We start from the raw sequence: 25,291 nt of genomic DNA, 5'->3' as shown, positions 1-25,291 counted from the left end.
CACCCAGGTCTCCGGTACCAGCCCATCGTGCCTCCCGCCGCCAGCAGAAACAGGACACTGCTGCGCGTGCTGCCCAGACTACCGTGGATCAGCTGGTTGCGAATCTGCTGCTCATATTGGAAGCAGTCAGCACCATGCTGCCAGCTGACCAACCGCTCCGAACCATCTGCCTGCAGGCAGTGGCTTGCCATCAGTCAGCCCACCACCATGGCTGATCAGCCAACAGCAAGGAAGGGTCGCCGCCGCCCGAGTGTTCTCCAGTGGAACGCTAACTCTCTGCGGCGGCGACACGCAGACCTTTCCCTACATCTCCTGCAGAGCGACTACGACGTGCTTGCTATGCAGGAGGTTTACGTGATGGCCGAGGACCTGCGACTCCCGGGATACACCGGTTGCTCAGGCGCCACCACCTGCACGACACGCGGATGCACGGACGCGCCGTGCCTGGACGACGCCCACCAGCCCGTCAAGCCACGGACAGCCATTTACGTTCGGTGCAACCTGGCGCACGCTGTGGTTCCAATGGCCGACGTCGTAGGAGGGCCGCTGCAGTGTTGTGCTATAACGGTGCGTCTCGGCAGCCAAGAGACGACCGTGGCGAGCATATACATACAACCAGGAAATCCATGGGACTCCTTCATCCTTGACCAGCAGGCTCTACGCCTCGGGAAGCAGGCAGTCCTGTGTGGCGATTTCAATGCCCACCACACAGACTGGGGAAGTCACCGCTGCTCCAGCCGAGGCCGAACCCTCCGCAACGCCATCAGCACAGCCGGACTGGCGATCCTGAACAGCGGAGGAACCACCTATGTCCGCCGAGGGGTGAACTCAGCCATCGATCTCTCCCTCACCACAGAACAGTGCTCCTACTCCTGGGACACAACTCCGGACACTTGGGGTTCGGACCACTTCCCATTGTGATCACCTCTGTACACGGAAGGAAGCCAACGACGAGACCTATCCACGTCATAGACTGGTCTCTGTTTAGGAAGCACTGCAGTGAGGCGGCCGATCGCTGTGACTTTCTCGATGCCATCGCGGAGTGCGCCCAAGCGGCTGCCGCTCACAGCTCTGCGCCACCGGACACCCCTACCCCAGATCTCCGCCTACTCAATCTGCGTGCCTCATGGAGCGCAGAGTAATTTGGACAAAGAAGGCAGAGCACTGGACTGAATAAAGACGAGTGGACGCCTGCAGTAGAAGACAGGCCCGCCGCAGGAGGAACCAGAGCTGGGTGAGCCTGTGCTCCAGCATCAAGGACCGTTCAAGGGGCTCCTAGCCTGGTGACTACTCAAATGACTCAACGGCAAGAGGAGGAGCCGTCAACCCGTCCTCCCTGTGGCCATCTCACTAGGAATCAGCGAAGAGGCCTTCGCGGAACTTCTGGTGGACCGGTTCGCCCCTCCCGTACCACAGAGTGCAGCCATCCTGCCGGTCGGACACCCCCCTGCCTAGCTGCCCACCTGTCTACACAGCATCCACCCTGCTTGGACGTCCAGCCAGGTCGCTGCCCTCTGCCAAAAGCCACTTGCCCTGCACGAGCTCCAGGCGGCTCTGAGGCGAGGGAAACGCCGCGGCGCACCAGGAGCAGCTGGTGTAACGCCACAGATGCTCCGCAACCTGGCCGCCAGCGAGCAACAGCGCCTGCTCGAGTGCTTCAAGTGAGATCTGGCAGTCAGAACAGGTGCCAGAGGCATGGCGCACAGCCATTGTGGCACCCATCCTCAAGGCCAGAAAACCGGCTAGGGAACTCATCCTATCGACCGGTCTCCCTCACCTCCGCTACCTGCAAGGTGATGGAGGCCATGGCTCTGGCACGACTGGACTGCGTGGCCCGTGCTCGCGGCTTCCTGGCAGGCCAACAGACGGGCTTCCGGCGGCGGCGGTACACTGCAGATTCCATCGCTGATATGCTGTCCACCCTGGAGGACGCCGAGGCCGGCGGGGACCTCGTCATGCTCTTGCTGATCGACGTACAGGGTGCCTTCGACAGCCTCCCTCACGCAGTTGTCCAGAAGGGCCTGGACCTCCTCGGCATCTGTGGCAACCTGCGGGGTTTCCTCTCGTCGTTCCTGCACAATCGCACGCTAAGGGTTCGTGTGGGTCAATCGAAGAGCACCCCCCGTACAGTCGCTGCAGGTGTACCACAGGAGCCCCTTCCTTTTCAACCTGACCATGCCATGGTTGCCTGCTGCCCTGCCGATCGACCCTCACTTCGCCGTGCCATCCTCAATCTACGCAGATAACATCGCCCTATGTGTGCGGGGAGGACACGCTCGAGGATTACGAAAAGAGTTCTACTTAAATTGAGGAAGATGCAACGAGCTATGGAAAGAAGAATGATACGTGTAACGTTAAGGGATAAGAAAAGAGCAGATTGGGTGAGAGAACAAACGCGAGTTAATGATTTCTTAGTTGAAATCAAGAAAAAGAAATGGGCATGGACAGGACACGTAATGAGGAGGGAAGATAAGCGATGGTCATTAAGAGTTACGGAATGGATTCCAAGGGAAGGAAAGCGTAGCAGAGGGCGGCAGAAAGTTAGGTGGGCGGATGAGATTAAGAAGTTTGCAGGGACAACATGGCCACAATTAGTACATGACTGGGGTAGTTGGAGAAGTATGGGAGAGGCCTTTGCCCTGCAGTGGGCATAACCAGGCTGATGATGATCATGATGATGTGTGCGGGGACTACGGCAACACATCCGCAAGGCACGTGCGGCCCTGCAGAGAGCCCTGGACACTGTGGCTGCTTACTTGTGCAGCATCGGCCTCACCATCTCGGCCAGGAAAACCAAGGCCTTGCTACTGCATCAAAGAGCATCAGCCCACCGCTCAGCTTCCCGGCTGCGCTTGGAGGGCGTCCAGATCCCATGGAGCAAGGCAGTTACATACCTGGGGCTCCGCATTGACAATCGGCTGACCAGGCTGCCGGCTACCAAGGACCTGTGCGCCCAGACGCTTCGGGTCCGCAAGGCGATCTCACAGCTCCTTGGCCGTGGACAGGGGTGTACCACCAGGTGGGCCCTGCAGCTATTTGAAGCTGCAGCCACTTCACGGCTACTGTATGCCCTCCCTCTTGTGGCGCTGCCCCCACCCCGCCTGCAGAAACTGGACCTGCAGCACCCGTCAGTAGCACGGCTCTGTCTTTGCGTTCCTCGAACCTCACAAGTGGCCGCCACTTTGGCTGAGGCAGGTGCCTGGCCCCTGTAATTACTCTTTCTGCAACACAACACATTGATCCCCTACACTATGCCGCAGATGGCCACGCACTCCTGACCCACCTACGCTCCCGGCCAGCATCACACATTGGATGGCTCTGTGGCCTCTATAAGGAAGTCATAGCGGACACGCCTGCAAACGCTGTACAGCATCGCCACCACATCGGCCACCAATCCATATTTCGACGGAGCTGCCAGGTGTCTCGAGGAACCGTTCCCCAGCATGTGCCCTACAGCAGACGGCAGCCTCACTCCTCCAAGAGAGACTTGGGGACCACCTTCACATCTTCGTCGATGAATCCGTGATACCGGAGAAGGGCTCACCCACAGCAGCCTGCGTTGCAATGGCCCTACAAAAGAGCAAGCTGTGCCGTCTCACGGGACATGCAAGCTCTACCGCAGCGGAGGTAGCAGGACTCCACCTTGCTGTGGACCTACTTGCAGAGGAGCTACCAGCGACCCCGGCAGCCATCTTCTGTGGCTCCAAGGAGGCGCTGCTCTGCCTCCAGAACCCTGACAGGGCTAGCCTTGAGGTTGCGCTGCTCTCTTCAAGACTGACGGCCCTTCAGGACGCAGGATGCTCCCTATGCCTGCATTGGCTGCCGGCACACGTGGGGATCCCGGACAATGAAGAGGCGGACATTCTTGCAAAAAGTGCCCACCATTCAAGCGTCCCCCTCAGCGCTGCTGTAAAGGCCGCACACTTCTCGAGATACAGGCTGCGACGGCACATCATCGCCTGCCACCCGGACAAACGGGTATCCCTGGGCGGCCTCCACGGCCTCTTCCACAGCACGGCTTCCTACGAAGGCATGCCTCGTTGCTGCTCCGACTGCGTATTGGCTGCTATTGGACGGCAGCACGCCGACACCGCCTTGGGAAAGCCACCTCGCCAGCCTGTGTCTCTTGTGGTGAACCAGACGCTCTGGAGCACTTCCTGCTGGCCTGCCCTGCTCACCTGCAGCACCGCGGCTGACTTCAAGAGTTCCACCGCCTGGGGCTCCCATGTTCGCGACAGGAATATATCCTCTTCCCCTGTCGTAATCAGCTACCGGTCTTCCTAAGTGTCGTCGAGTACCTCGACTCGTCGGGGCTCTCGGCGAGGCTATAGGAAATTTCTACCAAGATGGATGGCCTAACGGCCATCCCAACACCTCGGGCTTTCTGATCCGCCACTACCTCAGGTCTACTGGGCCACCCCCTATACGGTCAACCTCCAGCCTGCTCCTCCGGTCGAACCCACTGGGCCCTCCCGGCCGGGCTACTCTGATGCTTCTGGGACGACCCTCTACCTTTCTCCCTCCTACCCTCTCTTTCTTTTAATCCAATCTCCGCCATCCTGCTCGTGCTGAGCCGTGCTCCCGCATGGGTTGCAGAAGATAGTTCCAGCCTTTCCTCCTTTCCCACAAGAACCACTTCTCTCTCTGTGCGTCTAGCTGTCGGCAAGAATATAAAGCCGATCCTGGCAGGCTCGCAAAAATTGTGGGCAAATCTGTGGGCGCAGGTCAACGAGACGAACTAAGGAATCACCCAAGACATAGAGGAACGAATTTATACACGGACCCCAGACATGAGACTAGACAGAGACACATAAGGATAAATACAGATAGTAAATTTAACGGGTTTGCCACTCTAGTTGCTAAACTCAGTTCAGGTTGTGCACCACTCACAGTTCCAATGATGGTAGAGTCAAGCCGCAGTGATGGGGTAGCGTTGAATGGGGCGAAGCTCAGGCGCAAGTCTCTATGACAATTCGGGAAGCCGGGGCGCAGCCGGGCCTCGGCAGGTGAGGAACGGTGATGAACATCGTTTGCAGCCTATCTCTACAACACAGGAGCCGGGACGGAGCTCGCCCTCGAGAAGGCAGCACGTAGGTGAACGCCACAACACAGCCTGCCTCGGGAGTGTCAGGAGCCTGGGCGAAGCCCGGCCACAGCAGGATCCTCCAGGTAGCCTTCGAGGCCAGCGCTGTGAGCCGGGGTGAAACCCGGTTCAGCAACGGTAGGACCTGCGACGCGGGGACGTGGCCGGCCGCTCGATCCGCAGTGCCTGGCGAGTGCTTGTCCTTCTGTCCCGCACCGCTAAGCTTGTCGGCCCCGTCGAACGAGCCGATCTCGCTGCATCCGCGCAGCAATTCTGCGCACACTCGCGCTTTTCATGCCCGGGCACCGGCACAAGCACCGATTCCGATACCCGTGCGTTTCAAATGCCATCCTCTTACTACAAGTTTCATTCGGAGCGGATAAAGAGGCTGCCGTGTCCGCCGGAAAGTTGGTTTAAATAGCTTCACTGCCAGAGCCATTTCATCATGGCCGACTTTCATGTAACGTAGTCGTCAAATTGATCTAGAATCGACACTGAATTGCGGAAGCTTATGAACTACAAGGAGCGAGAGTCTTGCAGAAGGTCTCAGGCAAATAAAACTACTTTTTTAGCACCATGGTCAGGTAGTGTGCTATGGTTACAAGGTCTATGAAAAATTCCCTAGAAACTGAAAAGAGGCTGAAAAAAAAGCGAGCATCGTGGGAAAGGTGAAACTGCCTGTCAGCTCAGGGCAGCAAGAACTTAAATATAACAAAATAACTTATAGCTACAAACTATAGCCTGTCGTATAGTCTGTCTCAGGATTCACTGAGATACTTCTGTCACAACATCTCGACTCTAAAGAATTAATTTCAGTGCTTCATCAGAAAATATTTGATAAGCAGGTGGCTCAATGTGGCTGGCAATCTTTTTAGCAATAATCTCTCCTGTTGACCTATATGACAAGCTGGTAGAAGTGCTCCAGAGCTTAGTAGAAAGTGCTATCCTAACAATACATATCAAACAACGTAACATGGATAACAAGTGGATGTCGTCTGACATACTCGCTGCTCCAAATTATGCAGACGTACGGGTCAAGTTTAAACACCTGAGAAATAAAGTTAAGGCCATTAACCGGTCCGCAAAGCGCATACATTTTTCAGACAAACTTAAAGCTGCTGGTTACAAGTAAGAATACATGATCCTTAATTAATAGCTTTAGAGGCGCTAATACGCGAGGTAATATAATGAATTGTTTTCCTTCCAGTTTATCCAGCGTCAGACAAAATATTTCTCATCAGTTTAACAACTATTTCTCTAGTGTAGTTAGAAATACAATCGTACAGGTAGATCTGTGCACTTTGTGTCACATCATTAGTGAATCGGCATATCTGCCTTCAATTCCTCAGGAAAAGCAAAGATCGATTATTTTCAGTATAAAATGTAATTTATCTGCTCGAATTGATGGTATTTCCATTAATGACTTGAGCAGAAGATATGAATACATGCAAGAGGTTTTGCTAGCAGTACTCAATCGCATAATTTCAAGTGGTGAAATTTCTGTATACCTGAAAACACCAATAGTTATACCTCCTTATAAAAACGGTGCGCGTTATAAAATTGAAAATTATCGCCCGATTTCAATTCTGCCTCCTGTTGTTCAAATACTAGAAATTATTAATGATGACAAGCTTTCTGGACGCCCACGGCATTTTTTCGCCTAGTCGGTATGGTTTCCGGCCCGGGAAAAGCACTCAAACTTTTTTTTCTCTCTCTCGCTCTCCGTTTTCGTAGCAGTTCATCCTTCATAAAATATTTAACTTGAAGGTATACATGTGTGCACTTGAGGGGTTTGTGTGTATATGTGAGTGTATATGTAGGTGTACATATATGTTCATGATTATACTGCGCTTAGTTCATTGCTGTACATATATGTATATATATGGGCATATGAGCGCCGCTTCTACTGGTGTTTGCGCGTGTACGTGTAAATATAACATTGTCAGCGTACAATATAGTTTTGTATTGGTGTATGTGAATGTAAATATTTTTTTCTCGTTCTTCAGAGCTTGGTGCGAACCGTTTCTTTCTTTTTGTTTCTGTTTCTCGTGTTTTTTTTTTCTTGTATGGGTGTACGATATACACTGCTGTTTTTCCGCTGTTGCCGCTGTCTGTAGGGCTCCAGGCCTCGTCAAGCTGCTCAATGAGCAGCTTTATGTCTAGGGTCCATTTTTCCTTCAGGAAAATAAAAACTGATTCTGATTCTGATCTTGATTCTGAAGCCCTTCTGGACTATTTCTCCGGTCAGTTGAGTATAGCTTTCGATAATAACAACGTTGCTTCTGCGCTCCTTCTTCATTGTAGCAAGGCTTTTGACAGTGTTCATCATGGTATGTTGTTAAATAAGCTTTTCTTGTTTGGATTTCGGGGTGCTTTTTGGTCATTGTCAGCAAATTTCCTTCGGGGTAGGCGTCAGGTCGTCTCAGTTCGGCAAGTTCATAGCACATTCTCCATTATTAATGCTGGAGTTCCGCAGCGATTTATACTCAGCCCGTTATCATTTTATATCTTTGTAAATGACCTTATAGCATGATACACGTTTCTCTTTATCAATACGCCGATGACACAATGATCGTAACTTCTGCTCACAGCTACTAAAATGCGATTGTGTCTTTACAGTTGGCTGCCACAAAGCTACGGACATGTTTCCAAATACTCTAATTAATACAAATGTATCTAAGACGCAAGTAATGTGCTTCAATAACCCTATGAGGAAGTGAGCCCTTGAGTATCCTCTTGTTTTGCATTGTTCATCTTGTTCTTGTAGACCATTACAGTACTCATCTGTTGTAAAGTCCCTTGGTTTATATCTTGACATTGACCTTTCTTGGAACAGCCACCTTGCTTACGTTTGCAAAAAACTTCGCGCTCTGTCATGTATACTTACAATATAAGATATTACATGCCCTTATCGGTAAGGAAAACAATAATACGTCCTTTAGGCTACAGTCAGCTGCGGTATGGAATAACAATTTACGGGAACTGTGCTGTTCGGTGGCCCAACAGAATAAATGCAATACTGCACTCCCTCTTCAAAAACATATCATATTATTACGCAAGGATGAAAAAAGAGAGGAAATAGAAGATCGCGGCACCCTGGCTGCTGCGGATTGCTGGTGGTCAGCCATCTTATCTAATCTGACTCATTCTGTATATATATTGTAAATACAATCTTCGCTAAATCCCAGCATCCCCGTAACATATTGGTGAGAGGTGCGGGGTGCCACGGCTGGAAACGGAGCTCAACAGTGGACGTCGCATCACTTTTCGCACCATTACCGGCGCACCATTACCCTTCTACGTGACCATAGAAATGTAATAGACTTCATACTGGTGCGCTAACCCTGGCATCATAAAATATGTGGACGTGTTCGGCAAGGTGCGCTGCAGTGACCATAGGATGGTAAGAACTCGAATTAGCATAGACGTGACGAGGGAACGCTGCAGTGGTGGCGTAGAGGTAGAGCATCCGCCTCGCGTTCTAGAGCACCGTGGTCCGAATCCCGGTGCGCGCAATTTTCCCCCGGATTAAAAAAAAGGAAAAAAATCCGCGTGTTGATAAAATTGCATAAACAGGCCTGCAGTGCTGCCTGATCCCGGTGACCAGAAACGGTAAAGCATTCCCTCATAAGAGTAGGATTGGCCACCCTGGTGCAGTACTTGGCCACAGCCGCCTATATGAATACAAAAATCAAACTCCGGCCCTCAGTCCCCAGCAGCTGCGAAGCAACTGACCACGGCGGTGGTCACACCTGTGACGCAGCAGAGGGTGCTAAGAATATGTGGGTCCGGACAGGCCGCCATTGGAATCTGAACCTGGCAACGTTTACCGCTAGAACGTTATATAGTGACGCGAGTCTAGCAGTGCTATTTGGGGAATTAGAGGGCAGTAAATTGGATATAATAGGGCTCAGTGAAGTAAGGAGGGGAAAAGAAAAAGCGGGAACGTAAAAAAGCGGGCACGTCCTGTGCTACCGGGGCTTAGCGGAGAGACGAGAAATATGACTCGGATTCCTGTTTAATAAGGATATAGCTGAGAGCATACAGGAATTCTATAGCATTAACGAGAGGGTGGCTGGTCTTGGTGTGAAGAGGTATAAATTGAAGGTAGTACAGGTCTACGCCCCAACATTCAGTCATGATGACTAGGAAGTCGAAAGCTTCTATTAAGACGTGGAATCAGCGATGGCTTAACTCAAAACAAAATACACAATACTGATGGACGACTTCAATGCCAGGGTAGGCAAGAAGCAGGCTGGAGACAAGTCAGTGGGGGAATATGGCATAGGCTCTAAATAGCAGGGGACAGTCATTAGTAGAACTTGCAGAACACAATAATATGCGGATAATGAATACCATCTTCCGCAAACGGGATAGCCGAAAGGGGACGTGGAGGAGCCCGAAAGGCGAGACTACAAGTGAATAGACTTTATACTCTGCGCCACAATTAGCACATGTCCGGGGTAGTTGGAGAAGTATGCGAGAGTCTTTTGCCCTGCAGTGGGCATAGCCAGGCTGATGATGATGATGATGATGATGATGATGATGATGATGATGATGACGTCATTCTCGCATGCTGCGTCGCTGTCACCTTCGGTTGTGCAACCCAAGGATCCTAGAACTTTCTGCGGGACCCATGGCGCCGACGTTGAAGAGTGGATGGCCATGTACGAAAGCTTTAGTGGAATCAACAGATGGGACCCTACGCTTACGCTAGCTAACCTGTTTTTCTACCTAAGAGGCACTGCAAAGATGTACGAAAACCACGAAGAGGTGCTAACCAGCTGAGACCAATGCAAAGAGAATTTGACAGAGTTGTTTGGCAAACCAGCCGGCCGTAGAATTGCCGCAAAGCAGGAACTTGCTGCCCGTGCGCAATCCCCCACAGAGTCCTGCCTCGTACACCCAGGTTGTGCTGCGACTTTGTCGTAAAACCGATCACTACATGACATAAGCTTAGAAGGTCGGGCACGTGCCGAACGGCATTGCTGACGACGCGTACAGTTTCCTCATGGGCAAAAGCTTCTGTATAGTTTATGCAATCATTAAAGAGTGCCGACAATTGGAGCAGGCCAAAAGCTGACGCGTCTTGCAACCATTCGCCCGACTTCCCAATGTTGCCGCAACGTCGACGTGTGAAGATCAACCCGCACATCAGCATGCGTTGCCATCAGAGGACGTGGTGCGAATCGTTACACGTAAACTGTATGCGATGGCGCCCGCAGCTTTCTGTTGGCGCAGACCTGATGATACCACATGTTCAGTTCCCCTCGTACAAGCCGTCGTTCTCCAGGAACTTGAAAACATTGGTTTATATTCTGTGTGTGCTGTCGCCAATCCCAGAGATAACGAACGCCCTTCTCCTATTTTCGCTCCACTCCGACGCTTCTCTCCGCGTTATCGCAAGCCGATTGAGTGGAGAGCTGCGGATGACCAGCCGATATGTTTCACTTGTTGCCGCATTGGCCATGTCGCCCGATACTGTCGCAACTCGTGGCCCTCAACACCTCGCCCGCCGACCAACCTGAGCCACTTTGATGGAAATGCCCGCAATGTTTCGCCCACAGCTGAGTCTAACAGCGCCGACAACTCTGCTAGGAACACGTGGCACAGCCGTTCACCATCGCCGCGCGGACACCAGTCTCGTTCACCGCAAGCACGTCGCTCATCTTCCCAATCATCGCAGCCACGTCGCCTGTCACACCCTGCGGCTTTTGGCCGCGCCCTTTTGGAGAACTAGCAAATGCAGCCCTCGGATGTGGTGCTGCATTGCCGGCTACTGCAGCCAGTTCTCTGTCTGTGCCTATACGAAGAAGTGTAATTCACGTTAAAATAGACGGCTTACCTCCCCAAGCACTCGTTCGCACTCGAACCCTTGCATCTGTGAGGAGTGCTAGCTACGTAGACGTTTAAAAAAGTCATCACCCCAGCAGCTGCCCGAGTGCTTCGTGTGGCCGTAGGCGACGTGCTGGTTTTTCTTAGAATGTGTACTGCACGCATAAGTATAGGTGGCCGCCCTACTTCTGTTCTCTTTGCTGTGATCTACAACTGCCCGCGAGACGTTATTCTTGGATTGAACTTTTTATCCCCTCATTCTGCTCTCATCGACTGCGCAACGGGCGTTCTTCAGTTGGAACTGCCTCAAGTCGCCGATGCTCCGAGCACCACCCCATCGCACTTGTGCTCGCTTCGCGATGTGCGTCTGTCACCCGAGGCAGTTACGTCACTTTGACCACCCAACCACTGGTTCCTGACGGTGGCTATGTGCTTTGCCCTATCATCAATATGCTTTTGAACCGCAACGTTGCTGCTACGCATACGCTGGTCACGGTTACTAACAACGACGTTGTTCTACCGCTTCTGACCTTCAGCCTGTGCCGTCAAGTGACCCCGGCCGGTATGTTCTTGGCCAGTATTTCTAGTGGTTTCGAATATGACATTGAGAGTCTGAATGCCGACAGTGGTTTATTAGCGCCAATTGCAGCTCACAGCTCTGGTTCCTTAACGGATAACTTCGCAAAAATTATTGCACCTGACCTCACCTCTGCACAGGCCACGGACATACGTCACCTGCTTGCATCGTACAGTGACATCATTGTTTTCGGCGACAGGCCTTTAGGTGAAAGATCTGTTGTTCAGCACCGTATAAAGACTGGAGACACAAATCCTCTTAGTCGCCGTCCCTGTCGTGTATCGCATGCTCAACGTCGAGTCATCCAATCAGAAGTGGACAAAATGATACGCAAAGGGGTCATCGAGCCATCAGCCAGTCCTTGTGCTTAGCCTGTCCTCTTTGTGAAAAAGAAAGATGTTACCTGAGGTTCTTGCGTCGATTATCGCCACTTAAGATCACGCGGAAAGAAGTCTACCCATCACCACGCATCGCTGACACCTTGGACTACTTGCACCGAGCTAAATACTTCTCGTCCATCGATCTTCGATACGGATACTGGCAGATTTCCAATGACGAAATGGATCGCGAGAAGACGAGTTTCATCACGCCGGATGGCTTATATCAGTTGAAAGTCGTGCCATTTGGCCTATACAATTCTCCTGCGACATATCAAAGTAGTGTAATGAAGAAGAAGAGCACAAGGACGAGGCCAGCCAGATCGTCTGTTCCGTGCCTGCAGGGGAACCGGTGGGCCAGCCGGATCGCCAGTGCTTAGCACGAGCCGTTCGGGCAACCAGCTGTTCCTGCTGTGCGTGACCTGCCTTCTCGATTACGAGCAGACGCTACCAACTGAACTGTTCAATACACTCCATTACATTTGGTGGAAGGTGCGGGGTATTCAAGAACATCTACACCCTGCAACACCGGTCTCGGACTCTGCCTCCCGTCATGCCTGACTCTCCCCAGCCGACGTCGCCGCCACCCTCCGTTGCCTGCTCTGGCGCTGTCCCGCAACGCCATCCAGCGGTTTTCAGCGGTACGGATGAGCAGGGCGTCAATTACTGGTTGTCTACATACGAACGGGTGAGCTTGCACAATCGATGGGACGATACCACCAAGTTAAATGCCGTCATCTTCTATCTTGCGGGAGTGGCTAACCTGTGGTTTAAAAATAACGAAGCCGACTTTCAGTCCTGGTCCGTGTTCAAGGCCAGTTTCGCTGAAGTTTTCGGTCGCCCCGCCATCCACAAGTTGCGCGCCGAGCAGCGGTTTAAGAGAGCGAGCGCAACAACCAGGTGAAACATTCACCTGTTATATCGAAGAGGTTCTCGACCTATGCAAACGTGCGGATGCTTCTATGCCCGAAATTGAGAAATTGAAGCACATTTTGAAGGGCATCGCCGATGTCATTTTCCAAATGTTGATCGCCATGAGTCCGCGCACCGTAGCAGAGCTCATAAACATGTGCCAAAGCTATGACGAGCTGAGGAGGCACCGCGATTTGACCAGGCGCCCCTCAGTGGCTGACGAGGCCCTCTCTTCCATGACAGCCTTTCCTGATCGCTCCCCCCTGCTCACACAAATCCAAGCTTTTGTGCGGGAGGAAATTGCACGTCAGCTTTCTCTACTGCCCTTCGCTGAGCTACCCCAACAGCAGCCGCTGCTGTCACAGCCTCTTACACCGCTCGCCCCTACGATCCGGCGGGTTACTGAAGAGCAAGTTGCTGAGGCTCTACCAATGCAGCATCAGCTGTACCCTGGCGCCGCGCAGCCTCCTCGTCAACCACATGTTCCGCTACATCCACGGCCGCTACCACCCGTTCATCATCCCGTTCATCGACCTGCTCCTGCGTTTGATAATCCTTGGAGCACACAAGACAACAGGCCCCTATGTTATGCCAGCGGTATTCCCGGCCATGTTGCACGACTCTGCCACCGCCGCATGCTGCACTCTGATGGGTTCGCGCAGTCGCCTCCCTACGTCGACGTGCAACCTTTTCACGACACCTATTTTAGTCGGCAGTCGAACAGGCCACCAGCCAAGCGCCCGGTCCTTACACGTCGTTCGCCTTCCTCGCGTCGTCGCTCGTTGTCTCCTATGCATCGGCGCCCTTCACCCACGCAAGAGGAAAACTAAGCGCCGCAGTTCAGGAGGCAGGAACTGCGTCGCCATGGATCTGTACAAGTAATCCATTGTCGCCTTCGAACGCTGTCGACCTTACTATCGACGGCGTCCCTACCGTTGCGCTAATTGATACTGGAGCAGCCGTGTCTGTCCTAAACGAACGCCTCTCTCGCGCCTTACGAAAAGTTAACACGCCACTTTCTGAGTTTTCTCTTCGCACAGCAAGCGCCCAGCCAGTTCAGCCTTTAGCAGCATGCACAGCTAGAGTTGTTATTCAGGGCGTTCTCTATATTGTGGAGCTTGTGATTCTGCAGCCCTGCTATCACGACGTGATACTTGGGTGGGACTTTTTTTCGCGAAATAACGCCGTCATCAATTGTGCGCCTGCTGAAGTTTAATTATCGCCTCTGTGTGATGTGTCCGTCGTCGGCGCCCCTTCTCTTCCCGCTAAGGTAGTCTTCGGGAAGACATCACCATACCGCCGTACTCGCCTGCTCTGTTCCCGTCTTCTGTGGCGCTGTCTCTGAAGGCACTGTCCTCTTCACTCTTACGGAACTCTTCATAACCCGCAAAGATGTTCCTCTCCCTTTCTCCACGCTTGACATTTCAGCTGGTCTCAGCGCCATCGTTGTCTGCAATCCGCTTCCTACAGCCCTGACGGCTCTTTGCGGTGAAGCACTTGGCCATGTTCAGCCTCTTGCTGACATGTTTATAACCGACGTGCCGGATGCTTCTTATGCAGAGCTCATTGACTTCTGTGCACTTTCCACTTCTGCTCCGCCATCACCTGACTTATTCACACCTTTCATTGCCGATGACCTTACTTCCAAGCAGCGCTCCCAGCTTCTTCACCTGCTTGCCCAGTTGCGCTTATCTTTTGATGTCGCTTAGCCTACTCTGGGTCGCACGTCAACAGTCAGCCACCACATCGACACTGGCTCCAACGCGCCATTGCTGTAGCGCCCGTACCGCGTATCCGCCAAGGAGCGTCAGGTGATCAGTGAGCACGTGGACGACATGCTTCAGCGCGGCGTCATTCGACCTTCCAATAGCCCGTGGGCATCACCGGTGGTTCTCGTCACAAAAAAAGGTTGTTCTATTCGGTTCTGCGGCGATTATCGCCGTCTTATTAAGATAACGCGAAAAGACGTCTACCCTCTACCGTGCATTGACGATGCTCTGGACAGCTTGCAAGGCGCTGAATTTTTTCTTCGTTGGATTTCCGCTCGGGCTACTGGTAGGCCCCGATGTCAGCAGTTGATCGCCCTAAAACTATGTTCATTACTCCAGATGGTTTATACGAATTTAATGTGATGCCATTTGGCCTATGCAATGCGCCTGCTATGTTTCAACGAATGATGGACAATATGGAGCACGTGTTTGTGCTACCTCGACGACATCGTTGGGTTCACCCCTGATTTAAGCACGCATCTTCCTCGCCTTAGACGAGTGTGGACGTCCTTGACCAACGCTGGCCTGCAACTGAACCTGAAAAAGTGCGAGTTCGCCACGAGCAAGCTCATGATTCTAGGTCACGTCGTATCACAAGACGGCATTTGCCCCGACCCATCAAAACTTCTGGATGTGGCAGAGTTTCCTAAAACTACGACAGTCAAAGAACTCCACGCCTTCATCGGCCTCTGTTCTTACTGCAGACGCTTTGTTCGCAATTTTGCCTCAATTATATCACCTCTGACACAACTCTTAAGTGGCGCCAAAGACCTATCCTCCTGGTCTCCTGCATGCGACACCGCGTTCGTGACCTTACGCCGTCTCCTGACGTCTCCGCCAATGCTGCGACACTACGACCACACCGCCCCAACTGAAGTGCATACCGATGCCAGTGGTATTGCCCTTGGCGCTGTCCTTGCACAGCGCAAGCCTGGCTACTCCGAGTAGGTCATTGCTTACGCCAGGCGTGCGCTGACCAAAGCCGAACGCAATTACAGCGTGACAGAAAAAGGATGCTTGGCCATCGTTTGAGCACCCGGGAAGTTTCGCCCTTATTTATATGGCAGGCCTTTCCATGTCGTTACTGACCATCACGCCCTTTGTTGGTTATCCTCTTTAAAAGACTTGTCTGGACGCCTTGCCCGCTGAGCTCTGCGCTTTCAAGAATACGGCATACACGTCATCTACCGCTCAGGTCGCAACACACTGACGCTGACGCTCTGTCCCGCTCTTCGTTGCCAGCCGACACGGCCTGCCTCTCCACCATTGAGGCGGTATCCTCGGTCGACATCGACACCTGCGCATCAGAACAGCGCAAGGATCCTTGGGTGGCCTCTCTTCTACATCTTTCTGGCTCGCCTGCACCTCCCATCTCCCTCTCCCTGCGTCGCCAGGCTGCCCATTTTGCGGTTCGGGATAACCTCTTGTATCGACGCAACTACCCGATCGATAGTCGCAAGTGGCTCCTGGTTATCCCTTGGATTTTGCGTTCCGACAGGTGCGCGTCTTTCCATACTGACCCACAATGTGCACACGCAGAGGTTTTGAAGACGTATGAGCGCCTGAGGCAACGTTACTACTGGCGAGGAATGTTTACTTTTGTCCAAAAGCTTGTCCGCTCGTGCCCGCAATGCCAACGCCGCAAATCTCCGCCTTATCCCTCCCACGGTTTATTACAGTCGCTTCCGTGCCCTGCTCGTGCCTTCGACCGTGTGGGAACTGACCTGTACGGGCCGCCACCGCTAACATCCGCTGGCAAAAGATGGATTATTGTCGCAGTTGATCACCTCACACGCTATGCTGAAACCGCTGCTCTACCTGCAGCGACCGCCAGTGACGTTGCACCCTTTCTCCTCCATCGTTTGAGTCTTCGTCATGGCCCACCTCGGGAGCTCCTGAGTGATAGAGGCCGTGCGTTTTTGTCGCAGGTGGTTGAAGCTCTGCTTGCTGAATGCCGCATAGTTCATTGGACCACCACGGCGTACCATCCTCAAACTAACGGGCTTACGGAGCGTTTCAATCGCAGCCTTGGTGCTATGCTCTCCATGTACGTTTCATCGGAGCATACAAACTGGGACATCACCCTCCCATTTATTTATTTATTTATTTATTTATTTATTTACATACCTGCTTCGCCATTGGGCATTACAGTAGGGAGGAGAGATAATCAATATATAATACAAGAATGCGCGCTCTTAAAAAGGTTAAGCACTTCAGACCATGGGTACAATACTAATCATACATGTGTTACATTCTGAGGGAGCGCATGAGACAGCACTAAGAACTAGTTTCGCCCACGTAACAAGATACACTCATTAACACAGCACGCTGGCTAACATTGGAAAACATAAACATCAAAGAAAGTTTCAAATGGCAAGTGCATTTTTATCAACAAACATATGCTTGGAGAGCAGTGGGAAATGTGACACCAGAAGCACCTTCAATTAGTTCAGGAGGCAGCAGGTTCCATTCGTGTATTGTACAGGGAAAAAAGGAGTTTTGGTATGTTGTTTTGCACGCGCATATTTCTTTTATCCTAAGTAAGTGATCGCGGTGCCCGGATATGCATGTTGGTGGTTGTAGATAAGTGTATTTGTTTAGTGGTGTGCGATTGAAGACGGTATCTCGAAGGAAAGAGAGGCGGGAAAGAACGCGGCGTAGTGAAAGATCTTCCAAACATATGTGCCGTTTTATTTCTGTGATGCTGCTAGGAAATGAGTTAGTGCCGGTTATGAAACGGGCCGCACGTTTCTGTATCGCTTCTAAGCTATTGACAAGAATTTGTGTATGCGGGTCCCACACAACAGACGTGTATTCGAGAAACGGGGGAACGTTGCTAAGGTAAAGTGTTCTCTTTACATCTAGTTGCGCGTGCCTAAAGTTCCGTTTAATAAAATTAAGTACGCGCCCTGCTTTTAAAGTGGTGCTTTGAATGTGTCGATTCCATGTCGGATCGGCGGAAAATGTGACACATAAATATTTAACTTCACTTGTTTCTGATAAAGGGGAGCCGTTCAAGTAATACTGTGTACGGATTGGTTGCCGCTTGCGGGTTAAACAAATGTGCTTACATTTCTAGATGTTGAGGGACATAAGCCATGTGTCACACCATGAAGAAATTTTATTTATGTCTGTCTGTAATACTACTCGGTCGGAATCATTATTAATTTCTCTGTAAAGGACGCAATCGTCTGCGTACAGCCGGATTTTCGAGGTGATTCCTGTGCCAATGTCATTTATATATGTAAGAAATAGAAGAGAACCTACGACGGAACCCTGCGGAACGCCAGAAGATACGCATGCGTATTCTGATTCTGTGCCATTAATAACCAGTCTTTGTAAACGGCCTCTCAAGTAGTTTTTGAGCCAATAAAGGATGTTTTCTGGTAAACTAAGAAGTGAAAGCTTATGAAGAGAACATGGGACACTTTGTCAAACGCTTTCTGGAAATCTAATAGTATGCAGTCTGTTTGCAAACCTTTGTCAAATGATGTGAATACGACATGGGTACATTCCACTAACTGAGTTACGCATGAGTGACCAGCTCTAAATCCATGTTGGTAAGGAACAAAGAAACTGTTGTTTTGAAGGTGGGTAAAGATATTAGTCTAAATTATGTGCTCCAGGGTTTTGCAACACACAGACGTTAAAGATATAGGTCGATAATTCATGACACTGTCACGAGCCCGCTTTTATAAATCGGAACAATGTCACCCATCTTCCAGTCTTCAGGTAATTCGGAGGTTTCAAGAGATTTGTGATACAGTACTTTGGATACCTTGATATGATATGTGCGCAGGTTTTCAAAACAAAATTGGGTATCCTATCTGGACCTGGTGCCAAGTGCGGTTTTAATTTTTGGAGAAGGCTGATTATTTCGAGGTGGTGAAAAGCAATATCCGGCATATCATCAAGCGCGTTGCTGAAGAAGACTGAAAGATGTTGAGGTACTAGCGTGGAATACACAGAAACAAAGTATTCAATAAACAGTTTGATTTATCTCTATCACTAGTAACAGCTGCACTATTGTGGAATAACGGAGGGATACCAACATGGTCTTTGCTGTTTGATTTCAGTAGTTTCCAAAGTTCCTTTGGATTTTCTTTAATTCTAGAACCAAGAGAGTCAAAATACCGCTTTTTTCCTTGTGTGATTTTCATCTGGATTTCAGAAGCAAGTTGTCGAAGCTTAGAAAATTGTAGTAGATCAGGCTTTTCTGTATACCGTTTGAACATACGATTCCTCTTATTAAGTAGTACCTTTATGAGTTTATCAAACCAATGTTTACTTTTTCGGTGTTTCACAGAAAGAAGCTTAGATGGAATGTGCAAGTCAATGAGCTGTAAAAGTTGTTCCTTGAACAGCAGCCATAACTCGGAGACAGATACAGTGCTGCTTTGTTCTGAGAAAATGCCGAAGTTTGACTCAAGCGTTTCAGAAATACGAGAGTAATTTCCGCTATCAAAGAAATAAACTTTTCTTGGTTTCGGTGGTGGTATGTACGGCTTGGGAGCAACGAGACGGGCAACCACTGCATCATGGTCGCTTATTCCGGGAACTACGGAAACAGATTGCAGCAACGAAGGAGAGTTTGAAATCACAAGATCTAAGGTGGAAGCGGCATTGCCATGGCGCCGTGTTGGTCCCTCCACGAATTGATAAAGACCGTGCATTGCGAAAAGGTTGTAAGAAGCCGACGACAGGGATGTGCACGAAGGAAGTACTGGCAGCTTATTGATCCACTGCGCATCTGGCATATTAAAGTCACCACTCGCCATGTACGTTTCATCGGAGCATACAAACTGGGACATCATCCTCTCATTTGTCACGTACGCATACAATACGGTTACACAAAATACTACAGTATTTTCTCCATACTTTCTTCTCTACGGTCGCGATCTTTCCCATACCATCGATACCGTTTTGCCTTATAAACCAGACACGTCAGAGTGTGCTCCCGTTTCAGCCGTCGCCCGATACGCCGAGGAATGCCGTCAATTGGCCCGAAAGTTCACCTCCGCCGACCAACAATGACAAAAAGTAAATCGGGATGCCGACGCTACGAATCCGAACTTCGCTCCCGGCACACTTGTCTTGTCGTCCGTGCCTTCTACCACGCCTGGACTTTCGACAAACTTCGCTCACAGTATGATGGACCATACCGCATCGTCGAACGAACCGCTCCGGTGAACTATCTCATAGAGCCGCTGACACCGACATCCGAGAAGCGCCGCCGTGGGCGGGATGTTGTTCACATTAACCGCCTGAAACAATTCTATGACCCGCTCGTCTCCACGTCGTAAGTCGCCAGGATGGCTCCGCTTTTGCACCGGGGGTAATTGTAATGAAGAAGAAGAGCACAAGGACAAGGCCAGCCAAATCGTCTGTTCCGTGCCTGCAGTGGAACCAGTGGGCCAGCCGTATCGCCAGTGCTTAGCACGAGCGTGAGCCGTTCAGGCAACCAGCTGTTCCTGCTCTGCGTGACCTGCCTTCTCGATTACAAACAGACGCTACTAACTGAACTGTTCAATACACTTCATTACACTATGATGGACTGTCTTTGGCGAGGCTACAAATGGACCACCTGCCTGTCTTACCTTGATGACGTTAATTATTTTTTCTCCCACGTTCGGCCACCACATTACCCGACTCGTTGCAATTATCACGGTCTTCAAAAAGCCGGTCTTCAATCGTACTCCACGAAGTGTCAGTTCGGGAGCCGTCAGATTACCGTGTTGGGACACCTCATTGACGCATCTGGTGTTGAACCAGATACAGAAAAAAATTCGTGCTATACGCAGTTTCTCTGTGCTACGTTCTGCTTCTGACGTGCGCTGCTTCGTCGCCCTGTGTTCTTACTTTCGCCGTTTCGTCAAAAACTTCGCCGACGTTGCTCGGCCCTTGACAGATCTTCTAAAGAAGAACACGCCATTCTCATGGGGCCCGGAGCAGGCTCACATGTTCGCCGCTCTCATAGGATTTCTGACTACCCCTCCCAAATTTGCCCATTTTAATCCATCTGCACCGACCGAAGTCCACACTGACGCAAGCAGCCATGGCATCGGCGCTGTTCTCGCCCAACAACAGAATGGTACCGAGTACATAATAGCTTACGCCAGCCGCCTGCGGTCCTCTGCCGAGAGAAATTACTCCATCACCGAGCGGGAGTGCTTGGCTTTAGTTTGGGCTGTCGCGAAGTTCCGGCCATATTTGTACCGCCGCACGTTTTCGGTCATTGCAGACCACCAAGCACTCTGCTGGCTGTCTCCCCTCCGGGACCCGACAGGACGACTTGGTCGATGGGCTTTGCGGCTGCAGGAATTTTCGTTTGCTCTCTACAATAAGTCTGGACGTCTGCACAAGGACGCTGACTGCCTCTCTCGTCACCCCGTGGATCCCCCTGATCCTGCTGCGCATGATCCCGTTACCTGCGTGATGGCTTTTACTGACATGACCGACATGCGCGTTGAACAACAATGCGACGAATCCTTACAATTCATCATCGCCGGAGTGCAATCTGGCAGCAGTGACGCCACCGACCGCATGTTCGTTCTGCACGCCGGCATCCTCTACCGCCGCAATATCAACCTTGACGGCTGTGATTTGCTCCTTGTCGGTCCTCGTCATCTGCGATGCGTCAGTCTCGAACGGCGGGACATCTTGGCATTTTGCGTACATACGACCGCGTACGATGCCGGTTCTTCTGGCTGCGTCTCTACCGCTCTGTGGGTCGTTATGTCGCCCCTTGCGAATTGTGTCAGCGTCGGAAGAAACCTCCCCTGCCACCTGTCGGACGACTCCACGCAATTGAAGTTCCCTCTAAACCGTTCTTTCGCGTAGGCCTTGACCTGCTTTGCCCTTTTCCTACGACGACTAGAGAGAATAAGTGGATCGCCGTCGCGACTAATTACGCGACACGCTACACGATAACGATGGCGTTGCCGAATAGTTGCGCGACAGACGTCGCCGATATTCCCCTCCACGACGTCATTCTCCACCACGGTGCACCTCGCCAGCTACTTACAGACCGTGGCCTCTCGTTCTTGTCTAGATTTGTTAACGAACTCCTCCGCTCTTGTGCCACTGAGCACAAGCTGTCCACCGCCTACCACCGACAAACGAACGGTCTTACGGAAGGTCTCAATCGAGCAATCACAGATATGCGGTCGATGTACGTCTCCAACAATCACCGCAATCGGGACGCCACGCTGGCCTACGTGACGTTCGCGTTTAACTCGTCCGCACATGACACCGCAGGATAGTCACCCTGTTATCCGTTGTATGGTCGCGACCCCCCATTGCGGTTTGACACCGTCCTCCCTTCTGTGCCAGATGTTGCAACTGAGTACGCTCCTGAAATCATTGATCGCGTTCACACGGCACGTCAAGTCGCCCGATCTCGTTTATTAGCCTCGCAGCATATACAAAAAGAGCTTTACGACCAGTGCCATCGCGATGGTAAGTTCGCGCCAGGTGCTTGGGTGCTCCTTTGGTCACCATGTCGTCGGGTTGGCCTCTCCCAGAAGCTTCTCTCTCGCTACACAGGGTCTTATGATTTCCTACTTCAAGTTATCGGCGTAAATTACGAGATTGCGCCGCTACAGTTTAATGCGTCCTCAAGTCCTACGCCCGTTGACGTCGCCCAGGTTTCGCGACTTAAGCCATACTTCGCTCGGAATTATGCGCCTACCATGCGCCGAGGCGGCGCTTCAACACCCGGGGGTCCTGTTACGGAAGAATGAAAGAGAAGATCGCGGGACGCTGGCTGCTGCGTGTTGTTGGTAATCAGCCATCTTATCTAATCTGACTCATTTTGTATATATTGAAACGGTTGATGCTTCCAATACAAGATGAAGAGGCGCAGGAACCTGAGTTCAGGAGACGAGAAGAAGGAAGTTAGAATAAAAGGTAGACAAGATGGACGCCAGTTCCACAGCAATGCTTTCCCTCTATTGTGTCCTTTAACTAGGAATGCTACATTATTTTGGCGCAGCCGACAACTGACTTCAACATGTGGGTGACCTCTTTTTTTTAGGAGAACGCCGCAGAGATCATCTTTTCGTGATACCATGCTCAAGATGAACCAGCGGTGGAACTACCTCGCGAACTCAACTTGGCAGAACTCGTGAACCTGATTTTAGAGAAAGCTTCCTTATACACCGCTGAACTACATCGGAAGGGTGCTGTAAAAGTGAAGCTGTTTCTGGTGATCTTCGATGAAATAGTTCTTCAACCGATGCGTCGAAAGGACTCTGGATCACGGTCTTCGGCGGAAGAGGTGAGCCTCGTTTCGTAAGCTCTTCGGCTACAATGAGAAGAAATTGCGCAACAAAACCAACTGGTGACATCGCTTATAAGCTCTCTAAACGCTGAGAAGCCGGTGACTAAATTTGTAGAAATCGATGCTTTCGACGGCATGTCTTCAAGTCCTGAAAGTTGGCTTGGATTCTACGAATATGCCGCTGTGAAGAACAACTGGCACTTTAATGAAGACAATATTACTAACATGCGTAGTTACTTAAGAGGTGCTGCATGGAAGTGGTACGATCTGCACATTACTGAAGATGCTGGCAACTCTTGGAACCAGTGGAAGGCAAAATTCTTTATTACATTCCGAAGCAACCCAGTGCAAAGATGGGACGCCGCGCTTCATTTCAAATCCAAGCAGGGCTTCCTCGTCGAGTATTTCTTTGAAAAACGCCGCCTTTTAAAGCTGCCCGAGCATATGCTTGCTGCTTCTACCGTAGTAGCACTGATAATGCACGGACTGCACTCGGAAGTCCTGACGCAAATGCAAGTACGGTCGCCTAAAACTATGGATTGGCTCCTGGAGTGCCTTCACGACATACCATCTATTTCAGAAGAAAATGTAAGCGCTAGCTCAAACAGTCGCTTCAGACCGACCGACGCGGGTTGCTCAAGTCGTAATCAGCGAGAACCGAGCCGCCTTGCAGGCAGCACAGAGAACTTGAGTTCGTGCGCTCCCAGAGGTCGAGTGAATAACGTCGACAACAGCCCTGTCCCCCTACTTTCGGATGCTCAAGAGCCTCCGACGACAAAAAACTAATAAACAAGGGTGATCAGTCCGACCCGATGACCACAACAGAGACTGTTTATTTAACTTGCTCTAGCCTACTTCACATTCCCGTCAAAGTGGGAAACAGACAAACAGATGGCTTTGGTTGACAGCGGGGCTTCTGTGACTATAATAAATGGCAAGCTGTTAGACGTGTGCTGATAGCGCCTATTCCGCGTGTCATGTGTGTGCGTTATCGGGCGTTCTCGCCCTGATGCCTGCAACGTTGTCTGCCCGTGACGTCACTTGTTACATGAGTGCTTGCTATATAGATATGCTGCTTGCATGAAATGAAGGTTGTTGTTTAGTAGAGTAGTTTGCTGGGCCAGTTGGTGAATGGTGAAGGTATAATGGCTTCCAGCAAGTACGGGCGCGAGTACAAGAAGTATAAAAAGACAGGACAACGCTGGATTGTTGTTGTTATTGTGCCGGGATCGGAGCCAGGCTCAGATCCTTCCTGCCCCCTGTCCGGCTGCGCTCGGCGTCCGGCTAGGGCCGAAACACCACATGGTGTCAGAAGTGGGATCCTCTGGCATTCGAGGGCCGTTGCCCTAACTTCGTCAACAGGCGCCATGTCAGAAGACAACGCAGTCAAGCCCTTTAACGGCATGTTCACGGTTCCAGCTCCGCGAAGGTTTGACTTCGACCGGACGTTCGCATTGCCTTCTTGGATCCAGCTCCTTGATGACTACCGCTTCCTCTCGGGCCTAAATGAGAGGAGTGAAGAAGCGCAGGTCCGGACTCTACTTTATACGATGGGCAGGCAAGCAAGAGAAATCTTCTCTACTTTTACATTACCCGAAGAACAGAAGCAATACGAAACCGTCAGAAAGAAGTTTAACAAGCACTTCGTCGCCGCAAGGAACCTTGTTTATGAGAGCGCATGCTTTCACCGTCGCATTCAAGAACCTGGAGAGTCAATCGATCAATTCGTTACCGCGTTGCACACGCTTGCGGATCGGTGCGACTGCAAGGAAAAAGAGCGCATCATTCGCGACAGGTTCGTGGTTGGCCTCAGGGATGCTAAGCTCTCTGAGTCGCTTCAAATTGATGCGAATTTGACTCTCACCAGCGCTTTGGCAAAAGCGCACTTAAAGGAGACCGTCTAACGACAGCAGCAGCAACTGCGAGAAACCGACGACGAACCCTTGGTAGCGGCGACCAGCAATCTTGACGCGGTAAGCAAGCAAGGGCAGTCCGGAAAGAATTCTTCAGGACAGCACTCGCGCAGCTCGTCAAAGAACTGTTTACCTCGAATACAAGGTCGGCGCCACAGGGCACAGTCCTACCTACCAGGCACCCCCGGGTCATGCCCCAACTGCGGTCAAGGAGCGCACCCCAGAGCCTTGTTCCCAGCAAAAGCAGCGAAACACAACTACTGCAGTTGTTCCGGACACTTTGCAGTTGTATGTCTGAAAAAGGCTGCCCGTGATGGAAAGAAGGTACAACTTTCATCTCTCCATATGGACAAGGGGGCGTATTTCGTTGGCGCGGTGAACGGGGAGTACTCTAATTCTCGGCATGTACAGGTGGTCATGAACGGCACTGCGGTGTTCGCTAAAGTAGATTCCGGTGCCGAAGTTTCCGTTGTGCCCTCAACGTTTCCCGGTTTGCCTACCAGGCTAGAAAAGTGCGACCTAATCCTAACAGGCCCGTCGAACG

At 51.2% G+C, this 25,291-nt stretch overlaps 1 pseudogene; it reads left to right on the top strand.

The window, feature by feature from the left end:
* The first annotated feature begins 24,340 nt into the window (after positions 1–24,340).
* Positions 24,341–25,061, top strand: LOC129383025 (uncharacterized; annotated as a pseudogene).
* The last annotated feature ends 230 nt before the right edge of the window (positions 25,062–25,291 follow it).

Source organism: Dermacentor andersoni, chromosome 3 (assembly GCF_023375885.2).
Source record: "Dermacentor andersoni chromosome 3, qqDerAnde1_hic_scaffold, whole genome shotgun sequence".
NCBI lineage: Eukaryota > Metazoa > Arthropoda > Arachnida > Ixodida > Ixodidae > Dermacentor > Dermacentor andersoni.
Note: the sequence above shows the minus strand (reverse complement) of the source record. Positions and strands in the feature narration are given on the sequence as shown.